This window comes from Xenopus laevis, chromosome 2S (assembly GCF_017654675.1).
Source record: "Xenopus laevis strain J_2021 chromosome 2S, Xenopus_laevis_v10.1, whole genome shotgun sequence".
NCBI lineage: Eukaryota > Metazoa > Chordata > Amphibia > Anura > Pipidae > Xenopus > Xenopus laevis.
Genome location: NC_054374.1, coordinates 140,240,515 through 140,263,977, shown reverse-complemented (window position 1 = coordinate 140,263,977; position 23,463 = coordinate 140,240,515).

The window sequence follows — 23,463 nt, the reverse complement described above, 5'->3', positions numbered from 1 at the left end:
GTGGGTCTACTTTTAGTGATGTTGTCCCATTATGATCTACAGTTAATACAATGCCCCAGGTTTAATAGAAAGCGGGCCTGTTGCTACTATAGGTGCTGCACCCACAGTGGCTCAGGCACAGGGAGTTGGAGGCGGGGAGGGGGGTCCGAGGGGGACCAGAGGCAGCAGCCCCGCCAGTGGGTGGTGAGACCTGGGTGCCTGAGCCCAAACCAAAATTTACACTGGACAGGGCCAAAACGTTAGTCCTATGCTGTGTTATTTTCAATAAAAGCTTTTTCATATTTTTAAGACCTGAGAGTGCTGATCTTCTTTGGATGGATGGATGGATGGATATATATATATATATATATATACAGTATATATACATATATATATATATATATATATATATATATATATATATATATATATATATATATATATATATACACATGCACAACGTAATATATGCACACACACTAAACATTTAGAAAGATATATGCATAATTAAAGTGAATTGGCCCAACCATCTGTCAACAGCAATAACATCAACAACATTTACCGTTGGACACTGTCCCATTTACCACTTTAGCCACACACTTGCCTTTGCACACACTCTATAATATCTTTTTAGCACTGAACAAAAATTCAATGAATACTTATTGGAAGTACAACAAGACACTGAGGTTTGTTTACTCCATAATTACACCACTGCTTTTTAGTAAAATGATATGTGAGTTTGTATCATAGTAGCCAGGATTGGACTGGGCCAGCAGGACTCCATGAAAAAACCCAGTGGGCGCTGGCCCTAGTGGGCCAAGATCTGCTCCAACCTACCTGGCCCTCCCTAATTTTTCCTTGCCCCAACTCATAGAAGAAAATTGCAGGTACACACTGGTCGAGTAGGGAGGCAGATGGAGGGAGGCAGTTGCAGGCCCAACTTTCTGCCCTAGACTCAGGCCTGTGTGGCCGTTCTACAAATCTGTGCCTAACTATATTAATGGCCTACTGGCTAATTAGCTAATTATGTAACATATATAAATCATATATTTATGATTAGCTCATTACATCACATATATAAATGCAAACATCAAGAGATTAAAGGGGTAGATTTATTAAAAATAAAATTCCCAAATAGTATATTTTCTCTAAAAATTTGTTTTTTATATTTTTTTATATAAGTGTAAAAACCACGTAAAGCTACAATAAAAAATTGCAGCAAGTTAAAGCGGTCAAGGTTCCATAGAAGTCAATGGGAGCTCCACTGATCCTATTGGACCATATAAAATCAATTCGGGTTTTCAGAGGTTTTCCGAAAAACTGAAATTTTTAGAGGTTTTTGAGGTTTTCTTTTTTTGTTAAGCACATCGTTCAGCATTTTTTCGTGTTCGTACCTTTCAAATTTGGTTTTAGAGAAATAAGGTTTAATTGTGTTTTCAAAAACCATAAAAGCCACTAAAATTCAACCTTTAATAAATAGATTTCTACATAGCTGTTTCCTTATATTATTCATCGTATATCCAGTACTATCCACTTGTACATGTACATATTCATCGGTATAACTCAAGATGAATCCATCTTGAAAACTTGCCATTCATCTGTTATTCCACTCAAGTACATACTAAGTAGTGTTGCCCTACCTTTTTGTCACAATAAATGCCATATTTCCCCTCCCATTTCTTTTGAGCCATGCAAGTGCAGTGGTTTCGGAGAGTCTACAATTCTATATATACACGTTGGCAGTGTTACTATGATCGACAATTCAGAGGTTCAGCTAACGCTTTTCCTTTGAAATATTCATTTTTATTCCCATGTTGCTTCACGTTGTTTCCTTGAATGTGAAGGAACATTGAACCCACTATTTATAGATTTTACCATGACGGTGGAAAAAAAAAGCCTAGGAACTTGGTTATAGAGGAACAAATATATTATACAGTGCGTGGGGGAGTTGATTGGAACATTGCACAGCCCATGACCTTCGGACAAAAGGTGTACTTGAAAATGAGAGACAAAAGCAAACTAATCTGCTACAGTGGCATATACTGTACTTCCAAAGGATTTATGCATATTATAGATAGAGAGTGTGACACAGGAAGGAGATCAGAGCTGGTTTTAGGCAAGAGCATGTGCACCAAGCCTTGGGGGACACTTGCGGTGATAAAGAATTTTGATAAAAGTACAGAGAAAGTACAGTATAATGTAGATTCATTGTTGGATATGTTTATTATATACAAAAGGGATGTCTATCTCTTAATCATTCAGCGGGTCTACAGAGGACCATCAGATGAGAACTACCCGCAAATGCAATAATGAGGCGACTTAAGCAGCAGCATCCCATAAGTCACCAGGGCAGCAAAACAGCTGGGTGTCGGTACAACCATACTGTGTATTTTTTTCTTTAATGGACGGTGTGATGAGGGAATCCAGGAGCCTGTATCATGCATCCCTGGGCACTATGGATTTGCAAGAATATAAGAACCCTAAATCCTACAATCCTCAAACACTGTGCTGTGACATTGCTCAGAGTAATTGTTTCATTTATTAGTGCAAAATGCTCTAGAATCCTAATACTCCATATTAATAGCTGGATGTAATTACTATGGAGTAGATTTGGTTGTGGTGACAAGCGTGAAATTGAGAAGGGAAATTATATTTGTTAAATAGCTACAAACTATTCTCTGTCTGGCTTTCATCCTTAAAGGGATACTAAAATAAACACAAACAGTGCATATTACCACTGAAACATTTTGTTTTATATATAGATATATATTTATTTTAAAGGCTATAGTTAAGGGTCCTTTACATACACTGATGCTTGGGGCACCAGACTTCCCCAAACCTGAATATACTCAAAATTTTAAATTTAAAAAATGGATAGTCTTAAAATTACCAGTGTCTTTTGGGAAAGTGGCACCTGGGGGGAGGTCCTAACCACAGGGCCAGAACTAGGGGTAGGCAGAGTAGGCGCCTGCGTAGTGCGCAATCATGGGGGGCACACTTTTAAGGGGATTTTTTTTCTTTTTTTTTGTTTACTTGGCCTTTAAAGGGGACCTGTCACGCAAAAAACGAATTCCAAATCCTATTTTATCACATTAGTCAAGCAAAATGAACTTTAATTACACCGTATAGATTTTTGGAATCTTGTTTCCATCAGTTTGGAAACTCAAAATTATAGCAAGCAGGCAGCAGCCATTTTGTGGACACTGTTATGAAGACAAGCCTTGCATCATCTCAGAATCTTGTTTGTGCACCAGAATGGGGGACCTGGTGTCAATCCCCATGCCCTGGCTACACAATTAAATGGTGAAGAAAACTGGGGGAATGTGGGAATGCTTTAATAAACAAAATTATCTGGATTTCATGTTTAATTCTAAAAGGACTTTTATTATACAGCTTTTTATGTCTGGATGACAGGTCCACTTTAATAGTTTTTCAATTTTATAAACTGCCTGTTCCAACCCCCTCTTGCCCGTGATTCGTGGTGCGGATAGAAGCACTTCCCACCTCCCTTTTAGCAGCTGTTGCCATAGGAACATTTTGTAGGCAATATATTGGCTGCTGCTTGCACAGGTAAACAGATGATTATGGGCAATATATATACATATTTGGGGGAAATATTGTGGTTTTTTTGGCTGCTGTTGGCACAGGTACAGATTGGGGGCAATATGAGGAATTGGCTGCTGCTGGCTCAGCTTTCACTTTCCAACATAGAAAAAGTACACTCTAGGAAGTGTAAGATAAGAAGGTAACTAGCAGGGGCAGTTACGACCCCAACTAGGAGTTAGTGGGCATAGTGTTCCTAGTGGGAATCCCGCCAGCCAGGGTTTAAGAGGAAAGGCTGATCCAGATTGAGTCGTCCAGGACCCAAGAGAAGAGCCTGCGAGTGTGTGTGTCCCCTGGCAGTTTGCTGTTACGGACAATGTTCTGCAAAAGGCTGGGAGATTGAGCCCTGTGAATGAGCTTCTGTTCTACTGAGGGGCGTGACAAATAAAGAGTGCTTAAACTACAACTCTCTGCCTGGTGTGCTTTACTCAAAAAATTTGGTAGTACTTCAAGGGGTAACAAGGGGTAAGGCACTGGAGATATTTGCCCCCGTTACCTGTGACAAGGTACTAAGGAACAATGTGTTAGATCCTTATCTAATTGCTAATGATTGCTCGAGAGTCCATGATTAAAACATAGAGGGATAATATAATCATATGCTCTTGTTTATTTAGTCAATTGGCTGCTGTGATATATGATAGTTGAAGCGATGTCTAACTGATCTCTGATAAGATATAGGTCTAGAAGTATTTTTTTTAGCCTTATACATTGAATTGGTTGAGCAGGCTGGATGATTTTGACTGGACTGCCTGACCATTTTGACACATTTGGGGCATTTTCACAGTTGACTGGGTGAAAATGTTATCTGTATTGTCAACAAGTGCATCCTGCCTTGGCAAATGAGCAAACAAAAAGAAGTCGCACCTCCTATTATTATTATTATCATTATTCTGCATAATCATTAGGGCTGTTTGCCTCAATGAATGGTAGTAGAAAATCATGAATATGCTTCAGGTGAAAAAGCAGCACTTTCAATTTCGTTATTTTTCTTTTTCGCAATGTCAGCTGGGGCTGGTGCAGCATCTGATATTCCCCTTACTTAAAGGTAGTCACTAGTAACTAGATAAACAAGTGGCACAGTAACACAATGGACAGTTCATGGTGGGACTGTATTTGCCATATAATCACCTGCAAGGCGATACTTAAAGCAGCAGATTTGTTGCTGGGGGCAAGTAATAAATGTGGTCAGTGGACAAGAAAGAATTTACTTAAATTCCACAGTGTTCCATAATTGTATATTATCTTCTGGAAAACGTACTCAATAAAAATTATCATAACTGTTTCCATGACAATAAGAAATGCTTCAAGTAAATCCCTTGATTTTCCACCTACCTCACTGTCTATTCTTAAAGTCCTTTTTCTATCAGTCCCCAGCGGTGGCAGGGGACTGACGGATGCCTGGCATTGTAGCAGTGGGCGTACAGATGCTGAGAAGGTAATGGAAACAGCAATTCAGTGCTTCAATGAAAAGGCGTCCTTCCATTTCTGACCCTTGTTTATGTTTTTTTTTTTATTTATTAACATGACAAGGTTCACGAGAAAGAGAAAGCAATGAATTCTAGGCACACGGATTTTAACCTTGAGATGTATCTATACATTCTCATATTCACAACTACTTTCCAGACAGCTGTTATTGCAGGACAACAACTCCCATCATCCCTTGCCAGTTGTGAAGTGCAGCAATTGCAAGTGTAGTTTAGCATTGGCAGGGGAGTAGGCTGTACATTTCTGAAATTAAGACTTGGGTCTTGGTGGTGTTCATATTACAGGGAGACCTTCAGTTTATATGCGGCATTAGCCATGATTATCCAGTTAATTTAATTGGTCATGCTTCTTGTTCCAATGGGTCAGCATTCACCAGACCACCATGTATAAAACTATTCATTTTATTGGGACTTGATTAAAAACATGCTTGATGCGTTTCGTGTCTTACACTTAGTGGCACATTTACTAAGGGTCGAAGTAAAATCCTTCGACTTCGAATATCGAAGTCAAAGGATTTACCGCAAATACTTCGATCGAACGATCGAAGGAAAACTCGTTCGATCGAACGATTAAATCCTTCAAATCTAACGATTAAATCCTTCGAATCCATTGATCAAAGGATTTTCCTTCGATCAGAAAAAGCTTAGCTAACTTAGGGGGAAGGTCCCCATAGGCTAACATTGTAGCTCGGTAGGTTTGAAGTGGCAAAGTAGGTAGTCGAAGTTTTTTTTAAAGAGACAATACTTCGACTATCGAATAGTTGAATAGTCGAACGATTTTTAGTTTGAATCGTTCGAATCGAAGTCGAAGGTCGAAGTAGCCTATTCCATGGTCGAAGTACCCAAAAAAAAAAACCCTCGAAATTCGAAGTTTTTTTACTTCGAACCCTTCACTCGAGCTTAGTAAATGTGCCCCTAAAGGTGGCCATAGATGCAAAGATCCGCTCTTTTGGCGATGTTGCCAAACGAGCGGATCTTTCCCCGATATGCCGTATGGCCGAAACTATCAGATTACAATGTGCCATGGGCTCCAGCGGGATCTGTCGGGTCAAAATCAAACCTGACCGATCGACCAAACGACCGATCTCCGCCGGACGAAAGATGTCGGCACACGCCACACACGATCCGAAAATCGTACGAATCCTCGATTCGTACGATCGGATCTGTGTGTCTCTGGCCACCTTTAGTCTTAAACATAATTGGTCATGCTGTAGACTTAGGAACAGAGCTCCAGGACACAACACTGATGGGTGACCAGAAAGAGAAATAGAGGACAAGAGAAGCAGAAGGAAGTATGGATGATGCCTGTTTTTTCCTATTCAAGCAGGCAGAATATCTGTGAATAAATCAAGTTGGCCCTAGAACTAAAGCTGAAAATCATGTGCCTTCACCAGGTAACGGATCCTGATATTGATATGGACGGGACTGGCTTGATTGTGTCAGTTTGCCTTTAACAGTCAGCCAAGGAATTGTATGGAGTCTCCAGTCCTGGTTTTTTTATTGAGCAAAAAATTTCACCATGTACAGACTCACCACAAACTTCCACATTTCGTGAAACTGGCCCAAAAATTCGCCACACGGCTCGTTTACCTGACAAAACACAGACACACAACAACAAAAAAATCCTTCCCCTCTCCTTCCACATCAACCAAAGTCCTATATAATGTATGTTTAATAAGGACATACACATAAATATATGGTTTATTCATTTTAATGTGGGATACAAAGCACCAAGATATTATCTGTTGGTGGTCAGATTTATTATTAGCTGTGCCTGTGTTAGTAAGCTAGTAATCTATAGATGATAAGTTTTGCTTAAACAGCAACATAGTGTAGTAGTAGTCGACCAGAGGCAAAGTAAAAAAGCCTTTTTTTTCTATTGAAAAAGCAGTTGTACATAGTGGATATGAGGTCCTCTCACAACTTATGGCATGTGTTTGGCAGTATACTAAGTGAAAAATTCATGTCATTTTGCCTTCCCAATTTTTATTGGTGGCCCCAAAGTAGAAACATGGTGCTATAAAAAAACGCCCATAGAATGTAGGTTGCTGCAAAAATTACGCACAACAAAGACAAAAAATTGTGTGCATTTTTTAGCAGTTTTGAGAATTTTTCAGTGGAGAAAAACAGACAAATTCACTCATCACTAGTTACAATTAAGTAATTTATGGCGATCTATACTTGAAATGTGATTGTTCTATTCTTTTAAAGCAGAGTGATAACAGGCAGGGATGAGAGTTTTGACCTCCCCATTGCTACATAGTGATGCTGAAATTGCCACATAACACCAGTCCCTGACCCAGTAGAGCTTACAATCTAAGGACCCTATGACACCATGGTCAGTTTTATCAGGTGCCAGTTAAGCTGCCTGTATTTTTTTTTTTGAGTGTGTATTTATAGGAATGACCTGTGCAAATTTATAAGCAACACACTGAGATGCAAGGGGGTCTTTTACTTAAATAACTAAAGCTTAACACAGAAGTAGCTAGAAATGCTGCACATTATGTTTTGGGTTTCTCTACCAGCCCAAGGCAACCACAGCCCTTTAGCAGTAAAGATCTCTGCCTCTAAAGATGTCCCAGTAGCTCCCCATCTTCTTTTCCACTGATTCACTGCACATGCTCTGTGCTGCTGTCACTGAGCAGAATTGATAATCAGCCCTTTATAATCACCTTCTATGACAGGTGAACCTAATTTTTTGCTTGATGATTTATGAGGATCCCTAAGCTCAGCCACCCAGACCACATTGAGCATGTGCAGTGTCACTGCACTTGTAACAGAAAGCAAGATATTGCTCCCCTCTACACAATTTTGAAGGCTTGACTTATTATGGTTATAGATATTCTGAAAACTTCAGGCTGGTGCAATAAGTTCAGTATTTAAAATGTGGAATTTTTACCCATATTTGTTTTAGGGTTTAGTTCTCCTATAACCAGTATCTAAGATGGAATATTGGATATTACCGTCACAATTAGAAAGCTGAATCCTGTAATACTGTATATGGTGACATTTTGCATAAATGCCCAGATGTCTAATTCTGTATTACATTTCAGCAACTACTTTGTGGCTTGTTAGGCGAAGATGGCCAAGCTAATAAAGCAAAAGTATTTGCATTTTGGCAAAGAGACTCATTTTCATTAGTGATGGGCGAATCTGTGCCGTTTCACTGAAAAATTAACGAATTTACTGCAAAATTCGCAAAACAGTGATATATTTGTGATACTAATTGAATTGTCAAAATTATTTTGATGCGTGACAATTTTTATACGCTCAACTATTTTGTCCAAATGCATTAAAGTCAATGGGCATCCAAATAATTTTGACTCACGCCAATTTTATGCGTGCAACAATTTTTTTTTGTTGCGGTGGATTTTTTGCCAGCGAATCTTCTGGCGCATTTTCGAATTTATTCGCTGGCGGCAAAATGCTGAAATTCAACGCAAATTCGTGCCTGGCAAATTAATTTGCCGATCACTAATTTTCATGTCAAATTCATGTTTCAAGAAATACCCTGATGTTCTACTTATTACAAAGATACCCCTCGGTCACAATGATTCTTCAGCAACTCCTAAACTACAATTACAAGTGTGTCTTGCATTGATAAAGAATGATGAAACATCAGTTATTACTTGTTAAGGAAAAATCATGTTGTTGTTGTGATTGTTGTATCAGAAGCTATACCCATATATGGCTTGAATCCAAGTTAAATAAAACCCTGGAAACATCATTCTACCAAATATTCATGATGAAAAGCCTTGACTGCCATCTGATTCTGATCTGAAATCTTTTTTTCTGAATAGAATGTTGCTCTGTCGTATTGTGTTTGATGTTCAGGTCTAGTAACTAGCATTTCATACAGTCGCCACTATGTAAATAGATAGAGAGATAGAGATATAAAGAGAAAGAGATAAGCAGAGAGAGAATTGTCGCCAGTCACATCTTTCATATGAACGGACAACCATGCTGACTCCGCTCAACCCAATGCTATGGTGTGTAAAGAGTTTACATAAATGAATTTGCTGCATTGATTTTTGCAGTAAAGTTTGTCAGATAAAATTACTTGTACAAACAGGTCCATTTAAGCTTCTAGATGCAGAACAGAAGGTGATGTAAATATTATGGTTTGGGTTTGGTTTGTATTCATCTAATAACTATTGATTCGGAGCATATTTACTGATTTATGAACAAAGTTTTAAAAACTTGATACTAAGGAGAACGAAAGCTTTCAGAGTATTTAACAATGCTTGACTCCACCAGCGGGGTATTTAAACTGCAGAACAAGACGCACACCTATGCCCCTGATGAAGCCGAAACGCGTAGGGCAGCGTAGGTGGACGGTGGGGGACAGCCTCCATCTGGTCCCAACGTAGCCAGGTAAAACTGGCTATTGGGTTAATCGGACTGGTGAAGGGTGGGGGCTAACAATGCTGAAAACTATATTGGACAGAATTTGTCATATTGAGTAGTGGCTTGTATTCACAAGCACTAATCACCCCGTTACCTCCACTTACTGTGGCTTTTTAATTGAGTGTATTTTTAAGGGAACTGCCCTGCACTACATGATTGAGGAAATGCGGCGAGTCTGGTGTCACGTGTAGCGTTGTGTATGGGCTTGGCCCGAGTCGATTTTAATTAAATTATTAAAAGCTAAATTTTATTATAATCACTAGTAGTCAGTCACTGTACTCTTTTTCACCTGAACGGGTTTACATTTAAGTCGAAGGCTGCGCCCCAGCTCTCTAAGGGGTGCAGTCCGAAGCTTGATATTTTTTGAAGCATTCACAACAAGCAATGGTATACATTGTCTTCTCTTCTTTACCAGACCAAGTGACTACAGCCCTTTAGCAGTGAAAATATTTGCCCCCAGTATCTCTACATTCACTGCACATGCTCTGGGCTGCTGTCAACAGTTGCACAGAGCACACTGAGCATGTGCAGTACCAATAATACTTAAAGGAGAACTGAAGCTTAACCAAAGAAGTAGGTTAGAAATGCTGTACATTATATGGGTTATTTATCAAAGTCCAATTTTATCTCAACATTTGCTGCCACAAAACTCCTATTATATCTGCTTGGGTTTTTTACACCTATTTATAAAATTTTCCCAAAAATTATTTTCATGATCTTTTTGAATTTTTCACCCGAAAACTTAGTTTATTTCTGATTTTTCACTCAAAAACTCAGATTTCTTATGCTTTTTGCCTGAAAACTTTGGGGTATTGCACGGAACCCAGCGCACATCAAAAAATCATTGGGACTTCTCCCATTGACTTATATGCAACCTAGACAGGTTGCCGGATTTTCTGATTCTGACTTTGTGGTTTAATAAATTCCAAAAAATTCGTAATTTTTGAAAAAAAAAATCACGGATTTTTGCATTCGGGGGTTTAGTAAATAACCTCCTATGTGTTGGACTTCTGTACCTGCCCAAGGCAACCACAGCTCTATAGCAGTAAAGATCTGTGTCTCCAAAGATGCCCCAGTAGCTCCCCATCTTCTTTTCTGCTGATTCACTGCACATGCTCTGTGCTGCTGTCACTTACTGAGCTTAGGGACCCACTCACAATATACAGTACACATAGAATAGAAATGTCACAATATAAGGCTGATTAGTAATTAATACAGACAATTAATACATGGCAGCACAGAAACCAATGCAACTAGCGTCAGAATTTAAAAATCAGCCTTGTAGCATCATCTTATATTACAGACAAACCTAATTTTCTGCTTGATAATTAGCGACGGCCCCTAAGCTTAGCTTCTCAACAGCTGCTCAGAGCCCACTGAACATGTTAGCTTCACAGACACTTTCCAAGATGGTGACCCCCTGTGACAAGTTTGAAGTCCTGGATCATTGCTCCTATGGATTAGCTCAAACTTTAGGCTGGTGCAATAAGTTCAGTATATAAAATATGGCATTTTTTGTCACATTCATTTTTAGGGTTTAGTTCTCCTTTAACATCCCATATAGCAGAAGAGTACTTAGCTGCTTACATGAAAGACATTCTGACAAACTGGTACCTGTATCTGCATTTTTGAACATAAATTTGCTGCAAATGTTTCCTGAAAGTGTTAATAAATGGGAGATATATCTAACAGTCGGTTCAAAGTTTTTATGAGGTGCGGGAGGTGGAAGCATGTTGGCATTCCATCTGCCTTCATTTTGACATGCAAGTTAAGGCTCACTAGTGGGCCCTTACTGCCTGTCCTATGACATTTACAAATTAAACTGTGCTCCAGAATGAAGGAAATCCATTGTCAGGACACCTTTATCAAGAAAGGCCATTCTAAGCAAATAATTCTAGTTTTTAGTCTACAATAATAATAATAATAATAAAAAATGTACCTTGTATTGAATGATTACTAAGCTGTATGATGGCAAAACCACCCTATTTGGTTTATTTTAGGGATACATCAAATCCAGGTTTTGGTTAGGGATTTGAACGGCTCAGAACCTTTTTTTAAGCAAGATTCAAATTCGAACAAATCTCAATTGAACCAAATCTGAACCATAAGAAAATTGGAAATGTTGTTGTTTTTTGATCCTAGTGCCAATTTGCATCTACATATTAGGGTTTCGATTTGGTTCATGATTTGGCCAAATAGTGTGTGAAAGATTCAGGATTCAGGCAAAAAATAAGCATTTGGTGGGTCGCTAGGTGACACTTGTATGTATGTATGTTTTTATTTGTATAGCAATCCTTAAGGGCAAAGCACTGTACAGCAAAACAATAAATTTGTAGAACAAACAAGGGGGGTCATTACAATAATAAGTACAAATAAGAATAAAAATACAATACACATAATTATAAATTATAGTTACAATACATATTAAGTGCTTATTGTGAAGGAGAGAAAAGGATGGAGGTCCTTGTCCCATAGAGCTTACAGTCTAAACACTTAAATGTTTTTTAGTAGACTTAAGCTGGCCATAGACGCAAAGATCCGATCGTACGAATCAACGTACCATCGGACTTTCCCATCTCCCGACCTGCCACTAACCATTCAGATCAAATGAAGTACAAAACAACAGATGAGCCGATGTTCTGCCCCTGACAGCAATTGTACGAAAGTTATGTCCGACCAAAGCTAGCGACAGTCTCCCACTGAAAATCATTTGATCAGCAATACATGCAGAGATATTATCGGCAGCCAACAGAAATCTTTTCATCTGTCTGATCGACCAAACGACCGATCTACCCCGGACGAAAAATGACAGGACTCTCCACACACGGTCCGAAAATCGTACGAATCCTCAATTTGTACGATCGGATCTTTGCGTCTATGGCCAGCTTTAAGGTATCGTGATCCAAATTAAGGAAAGATTTCTTATCTGGAAATCCCTGGGTCCCAAGCATTCAGCATAGCATATTCTATACTGCTACTGCTGTAATAAAGGTGTCTCTTCATTCCTGTTTAAATAACATAAAACTATCCATAAATCTTGTCTCTAATTGACGTGTACATCCAATGTTCCTAAATATATTTTTGATACCCACTATCCTGTAATAACTGTACCTGCTGAATCATATGCCTGTCTAGGTAACTGAATTATGTAGTTCTAGAGTATTCCATCTAAATGCTCTGATTAATGACTGGATATTAACGGTCTTTCAAAGGAATTTTTAATATACTTACGTGCAGTACAATACTTGGGCGGCTTGCTTTCTTTAAAATATATTATACTTCTTATTCACCTTCCTTTCTTCCATAGCTTCATGTAACAATTTCTGTATCTTACCTTAAAAAAATAATTAGGATTAATTTGGATTAATGGCCTATATGTACTGTAGTTTCTTTCTCTAATTAAGTTTTACTCATGAATAAATTGTTATTTTTGTCTGTGACCATTACCCCACCACCTTTATCCACTGGCTTTGTAGCAAATGATTTTATCTTAATAAGTGTCCCCCAAGTCTGTTTCTCATTGCAAGTGACATTACATTTCTCTTTAGGAAGTTGTTTTCCCACATTTCTTGTAGTTTCTTTAGATCTTTTTTTTTAATTAAAAAAGCAAATTTCCCGTAACTCTTATGTAGTGTATTCTCCATTCTCTTGACTTGGTATATAAGTAGACTTCGATTTTAATTATGTATGATCATAAATATGGGTGGAAACATCCAGTGTAACTGGCTGGAAATGTATTTACTTGCTGCTAAAGTTAAGCCCTTATTTAAGACTTCTTATTTATTTCTTTTTGAGTTCAAAGGCTACTGCTTAAATGACCAGTTTCCATTTTAATTTATTGTAAACAACTCCAATTTTTAGTACTGACCTTCCAATGAACAGTAAGGGAGCAGTAAAGACGTTGCTGAGATGTAGCTTAAAGGGGTGGTTCACCTTTAGTTTAACTTTCAGCATGTTATAGAATGGCCTGTTCTTACCAACTGTTGAATTGATCTACATTTTTTATTGTTTTCAAATTATTTACCTTTCTCTTCTGACTCTTTCCAGACACTAGGGACAGGCAGAAGAGACACATGCCTAGGGCACAATGGTGTGTGAGGGGGGCACGGACCTCTTCTACCTTTTCTCTAGCGAGTTGCTGATGCCTGTACCTGTGCACACCCCCTGTACCGTGTCTCTGCATATGTGGGAGCAGGGGTGGGAAGGGGGCCTAACGGCACCCAGCTGGCTAGGCCTGGCACTGATTTCCAAAGTTTCTGTATAGAGCTATTTTGTTAGCAATGTTCTGTAAAAATATAGAGATGTCTCCAAAACAAGTTTTTACCAAATCAGATAAAATATATATGTAATCCTATCTTGGCCCAGAAAGTATTTCCTAACTCATTTTGGCAAATACATTGGTTACACAGGACACTTTTTCTGAGCTGGGCCCTTGCTAAGTGAAAAGGAAGGCAAAAGGCAATTTCAGCTTTCAGTGGAGTACGAAGGTTCTCTTTATAGCTAAGTCTTGCTATCTTACTTTTCTAAAATGTATTTTTGACAAAGCTAGTCCTTTAATCTGACTAAACCTCGTTCATGTGGTCCCTGTTCCCCTACTGCTCTAAAGAGGTTGTCCCTTTAATGAGCGTTGTTGACACTCAGTGGCATAACTACCGGGGGAGCAGGGGGTGTGACTGGGCCAGGGCCCGCACCTCCTCAGGGCCCCCCGGCAGCTTGCGCGCCGCTGATTACGGGCGATTTCCGGGAGTACGGAGGGGGGCGGGGGCCCGGCTGTACGTCCCGTGCCAGGGCCCATCCCCCTCTAGTTAAGTTGCTGTTGACACTAGGTTCCCCAGCAGACTTCCACCTTAGTCACAAGATGGAGGCAAAAGAGGAACATCCGGGGCTTTCCAATCACAATATTAAAGTGTAACAGGAAGTGGTCATACCTCCCTGGAAATAACAATTCCGCTCAAGTAAATATGGTATCAGGATTAAGGAGTAAAGGGATTTCTAAGGGGATTTCTAGTAATAGGGAATTGCCATGCCATAGGGATATATATATATATATATATATATATATATATATATATATATATATATATATATATATATATCGGGAATGTAATATAGATCATAATGATGTGTGGGCTGACTTGAAGTCCATGGGACCTGCAGGTTTACCCACCCACGACCTTCTAGTGCCCCAATTCTGCCTGGAACGTCTCCTTTTGATACCCTCATGTTAATGTGTCACATCCCCTTTTATGACGTCACAGCGGGCGAGATGGGTGAGAGTATATAAATTGGAGTGTTCAGTTAGTTAGGGTCGATTGTGGGTTCTGTACAGTCAGGTTAGGGTCGGTGCAGGCAGTGCACACATCACTAGTAGGTCGATAACAGAAACATTATTTGCAATGTGAATAAATTATCACATTGGGAACAATTTTGCCTTTGCAAGTATTTTGAGACCCCTTTGCCCCTGATGCGACGGTAGGATAGTGATTGCAAAATTTTATAGTCTTGCTTAAATATGTGCATATGTAAACCTAATTCATTTCACATGCTTGCCTATCTGTGCTTTTTTAAGTTTGTGGGTGATCTTATAGGGCATTCTGTGAAAATTAAAACCTTTTAAGCAAAATTTGACATTTATAGACAATTCCTGCTTTGGATACAAAGAAGGCATATTCTGTTTCAGGGCTCTTACGCAGAAGCGGTTCCTTGTGTGATCCCCTGTGTTGGCTCTTTTATGCTTCCACCTCAGGGGAAAGCAACAGTTAAAGTGAGAGATTGAACTCACTGTGCTGCAGGGAACATAACAGCATTGTACCTGTTATCAGTGCTTCCCTCTGGCACAGCAAAAAGCCTAGTTTGGTGAGAAATCAAGAGATCGCTTTTTGTTTGTGTCTAACTGTTTGTACCTATTTTGTACCATAGAGATTATTCAGGGACATAATAGAGTAGACCGTTCACCATGCAATATAGCACAAAGATGAAATGGCCTGGTAAATAACTGTCAGATTCCACTAATTCCTATGGGAATTAGACAATCATACTAAATGGCTGTGATCACTCAGCATGCAAAATCTGATCAGCTGATGAACCACGTTGGTGTGTCAGTTGGAACATTGACCTGATGTGTATGTCTATTAGAGTCCTGCAGTGGGTCAGGTGCCTACGGGTTATCCACAAAAAAGTGGGTAAACTGCAGGTTGCTGGTAAACCTTTCAGATATGGGTTGGAGGGTTGTTGGTCTTAATTACAGCAAGTTTTACTCCTTTACATGTTTTTTAAAACAGTTTTTCTGCCCCCTGCCCAATTTTGAAGATGATACTTCTGGTTTTCAGCACCAGCACTTCCTGTTGATGGTCAGCGGGTTGCTGATAAGCCAATTTCAGCTCCATAGTGGGCCCAAGTGGGTACAAATGTGGGTTGCTGCAGGGTTTCAGAAATTGCACACAAGCAGAACTCTAATCTGTATTGCTATCTTTTGATAATTTATCAAGCTGCCACTCCAACAGTAATCTGAGCTTCTTAGAAATACAAGAACCAAGCTAAAAATATATATAATTTCTGTAACCATTGCTGAATAGACATTCTAGCCTACTAGTTAAAGTTTTTATGTAAAAAATAAATGAATAAATTCTTATACTGACTTAAAATGTGTTATTTTCCACTGTGTGGATGTTTATTTGTCATGTTAAAGGTATATGCTCAGAAATAGGATACGTTCTTTAAATGGAATTGAAGTACCACTTTCAGTAATAATACCATCAATATGTTATCTCTGTTACGTAGCCTGGAGTGATATTTCTAAGGACAGTCACTGTGGATTGAATTTCTTTAAAGTGATATATCTTTCTTTCACTCTTAAGAGCTGTTAAAATGCAATAATGTTACTTAACCATTCAAAAGTAGTGCAAAATAAAACTCTTTGGCATTTTATGGCTTTTATAGATTTCACAATTAAACTAGAAGACAATAAAAAAAAAAAAGAAAAAGGGGAAAAGATCCTCTCATTCATTACTGTGACTTTATCAGCAATGCAGAATATAATTCTGCTTATACTAAGCAGGATAATTAAATATTATCATTGGAAATTGGCTATGTAAATAACTCTGGTAGAGCTGTCTTTGAGGCCCTATAAACAGTCCTGTAAAGTGTGGTTAACATAAACAATGCATCACATAATAATCTCTTGCCTATGCAGTCAGCACAGCAGTGGGAATAATAGCTCCTGAAAAGGCCCAGTGGCTGTGGGATAGTAGTTATAGTAAGAAGAGACGGTGCTTATAGTAACAGTGGGATAATAGTCTCTGGGAAAGGACTGTGGCTGTAGGATAGCAGGTTTAGTAGGGAGAGATGGTGCCTATAGTAGCAGTGGGGATAATAGTCTCTGGGAAGGGAGTGTGACTGTGGGATAGCAGGTATAGTAGGGAGAGATGGTGCCTATAGTAGCAGTGGGATAATAGTCTCTGGGAAGGGAGTGTGGCTGTAAGATATCAGGTACAGTAGGGAGAGATGGTGCCTATAGTAACAGTGGGATAATAGTCTCTGGGAAGGGAGTGTGACTGTGGGATAGCAGGTATAGTAGGGAGAGATGGTGTCTATAGAAACAGTGGATAATAGTCTCTGGGAAGGGAGTGTGACTGTGGGATAGCAGGTATAGTAGGGAGAGATATGCCTATAGTAACAGTGGGATAATAGTCTCTGGGAAGGGAGTGTTACTGTGGGATAGCAGGTATAGTAGGGAGAGATGGTGCCTATAGTAACAGTGGGATAATAGTCTCTGGGAAGTGACTGTGGCTGTGGGATAGCAGGTATAGTAGGAGAGATGGTGCCTATAGTAACAGTGGGATAATAGTCTCTGAGAACGGAGTGTGGCTCTGGGATAGCAGGTATAGTAGGGAGAGAGGGTGCCTATAGTAACAGTGGGATAATAGTCTCTGGGAAGTGCCTGTGGCTGTGGGATAGCAGGTATAGTAGGAAGAGATGGTGCCTATAGTAACAGTGAGATAATAGTCTCTGGGAAAGGACTGTGACTGTGGGATAGCAGGTATAGTAGGGAGAGACTGTGCCTATAGTAACAGTGGGATAATAGTTTCTGGGAAGGAACTGTGACTGTGGGATAGCAGGTATAGTAGGATGAGATGGTGCCTATAGTACTTTAAGACCTGGTGGCATCTGATTAGTGGTGGGATACTCCGGAAGTGAAAGGTGCCAGTTATAGGTGGAAGCATGAGCCATGACTGAGACCTTGGTGTTTGTTCTGGGTTTTGGGATACCAAATATATTACAGTAATATAATTGTTTTGGACTAAACACAGAAGGACATCCAAGTGAATGTGTCTTATTATGTAATAAAAATGTTTCATGATGAATCAAATAAAGTTCTTTTATAAAATAGATTACGGCAAATTAAGTGCTATAGGTCAGAATGGGAAAGTAACTAATTACTTCATTTGCAAACATTGTATGCCCACTCCTCTCAATCCCTTATTGATGGGACAGCCTAATTTATGGACCTGAAAAGGAGTATGTTGGTAGAATTTGGGGGGATGGCAGTGTATAACTGGTGTGGGAATATTGGGAAGTACGACAGTGGCATAGCTGAATCTTATATGCATCGAATAAGCAAGATGGAAGTCTGTATGCAAAAAAAATTGAGGGATTATAAAAAAGGATGGGCTGGGGAATTGGGTAATGATGGTATCCTTTTAATGGCAGCTGCAATCTAAAAGGAAGCCTAAATACCTACTGTATTGATCCAACTCATTTCTTATTGCTATATAATTACTAGGTTGGGCTTTTCTCTCTAGAGAAAACCACTTAAGGATGAATAGAAAGGTCACTGTAGCAATAGAAAGCTTTGCCTGATTGCAGGAGATACACTGCAACCATCAACGATCAAGTTTCCTTAGAATAAAAAAAAAAAAAAGAAAGGTTATATTTAAGGTCATCTAGACAAGAATGGCCACACGGGCTTGTCAATCTTTACCTGTATATTGGTTCAAGTGTCTTGTCATTTTCAAATACAAGCAGTGGCACTTAGTTTGGAATCAAGACACCTCATATATATATATATATATATATATATATATATATATATATATATTCATTCAATTGATAGAAGAAGATGAAGGTAACAGCACCGGAAGCTATATATACATGTATTTCAGTTAGTTTTGTTTTGCCAGGATTCAGATGTTGTTGCTATACAATGGAGACGATTGGTCCATTCTGATTGATAGAGCTACTGTAGTGTTGGTTACAGGAACACATCCGAGTAGAGCAAAAAGTGAGGATTGTAGGAGAATTCACTGATATGTCACGTGTGCTATATATGGCCGCATGTATTCACAGGCTGGGGATGTGGCAATTATATATGACATTTATTTGTAATGTATGTCCTCTTCGAGGAACCTTGAAAAGCTGCAATACAAAAATGACTCCGCGTAACCTTACATTTGTTCCCAGGGCTGTTTTAGTTGTTTCCTTGCCACAGAATAGGCTTATTAAAGCAGCCAGCATAATCCTGCCAGTGAACTGTATGTGCCTTTATGTATTTCTGTATTAGCTGTACATGCAAAGAATGTCTAAAAAATCTCCTTGAAATGTTCTGCGTTGTTCTAACAATGACAAGTGAGAAAAATAGTACACCTTGCATAATAATCTTGGATAATAAAACTCTTGTGGTTTCCCTAGGAAGCATAGGAAATCAGTTGCAAGTGTCTTCAAACGCTGAGATGTCCAACTTGGTGCCTGATATCAGCAAAGAACTGCAATTCATAGCATCCCCCCAAAACTGAGGTTGTAATGATACAAAAAAATTTACTAAAACGTGAATTGTCGCCAGCAAACACTTCACGCCACTTCGCCAAGGGGAAAATTCATTACCACTGCACGAATTCACTAAGTTGCGTCCTGGGTGCCGAATGCTGGCGACTTTTTGCTAGCGTTACTTCGGCAGTGCGAGCATTTCAAAGCAAGTTACGCTAGTGATTGCTACTGCCTAGCAAAAATTCGTTAGTCCTCTTTCGCTTAGGTCAATTTAAATATGTCAGGTACATTAAAGTCGTATGGACGTTTTTATTAGAGATGTTGGTGGAAATGCTTGAAGGGGCCTCTTTTTATTACAAATGTCGAAGGAACCTGAATAAAGACAATAGAGATTCTCTTATGTCCTACACATGAGCCCACCCTAAAACAAATGTTCCATGCCCCTCAAATGTCTGGGGAAAAATGTTAACCCATAATAGTTAGGACTTTTGCAGGCAATCCCACTTAAAAAAAGGACAAGTCGCCAGCATTTTTACAATGCATTATTATTATTATTATCATTAGTATTATTATTAATGCATTTCCAACAGACAGGATATGATGTTATTCGCCTGGTCTGAGGTGGCAAAGTCAACTCTGGTGAAAGAAGTAACGTTCAGTAGAATTCGCACTTTACTGAATTTGTCGAAAAGTCGCCTGTCGATAGAGTGCGAACGAATGCTAGAGACGGTTCTGTTCGCTAGCAAAATGTCACCTACATCTATTAGTAAATTGGTGATGTCCCTGCGGATGGGATATCTGGCACAATGTCGCTAGCGTTAGCCACTTCGCCTTTAGTAAATCTGCCCCAATGGATTTTTTCTACACTTCTGCAGAACCACACATGGGTTATTTTAGGGGTGGGGTGGTAGGTGTCCCAATTAATGCTGAGAGGCCAACTCTCTAGTCTAAGAGGCATAGATATGGCAAAACAATTTGGATTTTGAACCAGCCAAGGGCTTGGGTAAGTATTCAAGTCAGTGGTATTTACAGTAGATAGCCATGTCTAGCCTGTTCAGTTGGTTTCCAACTCATTTACTCTCCATCCCGTTGCTCTCCATTCCCACTCAAAACATCATCTTCCAATCAGATCAGAGCAATGTGGGGTTCTTGGCCAACCTGAAAGTGGGATTTGTATGTGCCCCCCCCCCTTTGCATTAGCTTTTCATCCAGTAATGTACACATCTGCGTGTATTGACAATCTGCACATATTTAGGTTACTGCCATGAGGACTGAGGACTTGGATTGCTGGCAATTTGCTGAGTAATGGACAGCTTTTTGCCCTTAACTGGCTCACATGTATCTGCCTCCATATTGAAATGACAGGATGTCTTGGAAATCTCTGTATAGTGTTGATTGAATCCATTGGTTCACAAGACAATACCAATATTATATTATTGGCATTCCTATGATGGATGAACTGACTACGTTACTTAGCCGCATACAAGAGAAGGGAATGAAATACAACACTTTCCCCCCCATTACGTTATTAAAAGAAACATGAATTAAATGAAAATGAGAAAGAGGTCACATCTCACACGTAGACAATTTGTAAGATTGCCCTGGAAGGAACAGACACATTTACAGATCGTAATATAGTGATTTCTATTTGGCTTGCTCAAGGGCAACTTACCGATATCTTTTTTTATTGTTGCATGCAGTATAAATTGTTAATTTTTGCATGCAGTTAGGGGCCTATTCACTAACTTCGAGTGAAGGATTCGAAGGCAAAAAAACTTTGAATTTCGAAGCTTTTTTGGGCTACTTCGACCATCGAATGGGCTACTTCGACCTTCGACTACGACTTCGAATCGAAGGATTCATAGTAAAAATTGTTAGACTATTCGACCATTCGATAGTCGAAGTACTGTCTCTTTAAAAAAAACTTCGACCCCCTAGTTCGCCATCTAAAAGCTACCGAAGTCAATATTAGCCTATGGGGAAGGTCCCCATAGGCTTGGCTAACTTTTTTTGATCAAAGGATATTCCTTCGATCGTTGGATTAAAATCCTTCGAATCGTTCGATTCAAAGGATTTTATCGTTCGATCGAAGGAATTATCCTTCGATCGTTCGATCGAACTATCTGCGCTAAATCCTTCGACTTCGATATTCGAAGTCGAAGGATTTTAATTCCTAGTCGAATATCGAGGGTTAATTAACCCTCGATATTCGACCCTTAGTGAATTGGCCCTTAAGTGTCAGTTACTGTACCTGTGACAACAGAGCTAATATTCTAATACATGGTACAAGTGCAATGTACACTACTGGCAGCTAAATTCCACCAACGGGCAATACATATATGTGTTGGTATCAGTAGATACCATATACCTCATACATAACACAGGGTCATTTACAATGACAGTTTGCACAATGCCATGTTGTGTTTTTCAGAATACAGTGTTTTTACCTACAAGTCCAGCGTAATTGTGGCTGCAAAGTAGTGATGTGGGCAATAACACACCCAAAGTCGCAAGCGCTCTTCAACGTTAATGGGGCATATTTGGAAATGTTAGTTCGTCGTCTGCCTTTTTTTCTTGCACTTGGTGTCAAAATCCACCTGAGCCTAATTCCAGAATTCTCGGGACCTGAGTTTTTCCGGATAATGAATCTCTCCGTAATTTGGATCTTCATACCTTAAATCTACTAGAAAATCATGTAACCATTAAATAACCCCAATAGGCTGGTTTTGCTTCCAATAAGGATTAATCATATCTTAGTTTGGATCAAGTACAAGCTACTGTTTTATTATTACAGAGAAAAAGGAAATCATTTTTAAACATTTGGATTATTTGGAGTCTATGGGAGATGGCCTTTCCATAATTCAGAGCTTTCTGGATAACAGGTTTCCATATAATGGATCCGATACCTATACCAGCAATAAAGTAGAGACTGTAATAGAAAATCCTTTTCCCCTTATTTACTCATCAGCTGACAGGTGCAGTCATAATGCTGCACTTCCTTTTCATTTAACACCCTTCGGGGGAAACATAATAAAATTTGAAAAGAGAACAAATTTAAAAAAAAAATTCACGTCACAATGTAATATTCTTCATAAGGTTTTTATTGCATTGCAAATCTCAATTGTGCATTGCGAACCTTTAACACCTGCTTGAAGGTGGCGTAAACTTTTGGAGCAAACGTAACAATGTTTTATTACAAACAATGCACACTCAAACTATAACATTCACAATTGCTATCCTACTGTCGCACCAGGGGCAAAGTGTTGACTTTGCGAACATTTATTCACATTGCAAACGAATAGTAATTTTTTCATTAGCGACCGAAATTACATTCCCATATTTGTACTTAGGAATTAGTGGCCTATTAACTATCACAATCAAGTAGATTTTAATTATTAATGTATTTTTTTCTGTGTACTTTTTTGTTCATGAAAGTTTGAGGTGTTTGCTCTGTAGAAAAAAATATACAGTATTCTATAAAAAATTGATATAAAAATGTTTCTACATTTCTTTTATGCTAGAACAAAGTTTCAGATTTTTTTTTCTTATTTCTTATTTCTATTTTATTTTTCCCCCTCTGTCTATAGAAAAGGCTCATTCTATGAAAAAAAATCCAACATCAGTAAATTGTGCAAAACATATTTTTATTCTGCAGTATTGTTAAAAAGATGTTCAGACGCACAAAATAAAATGATATTAGAGGTTCGCAACCAGACAACTGCCTCTGTCATGGAACACTAGGGTGATTTCTCGTATCCTCAGTTGCACTGAAAGAAGAGGGTGTATATGTCACTCACACTCTAAATGCCAGAAATAATACCAGCCAGACAAAAAATTTCAGTGCACCATGCTCAACCAATCACCAGGGAATTCTGGGAAGCAAACATGGTGACTGAGATATTCCAGATAACTCATGGCATTCCTGGTCATAAATGACCTCTTGTATAGGAATAAAACTGGCAGTCAATGATGCCCATGAGAGATCACAACTTAAAAGAGAATTCAACCCTTACAGAAGAAGGAAAGCTAGCAAGGCAGTTTATTGCCAATAGCTTAGCCACAACAAGCTAGAACACTATATTTATTTTGTAGAATGCTTTACCATACCTGAGTAATTAGCTCTAGAAGCTATCTCTGTTTGTTTAGGATAGCAGCTGCCATATTAGCTTTGGGGTGACATCACTTCCTGCCTGAGTCTCTCCCTGCTCACTCATTCACTCATTGCTTT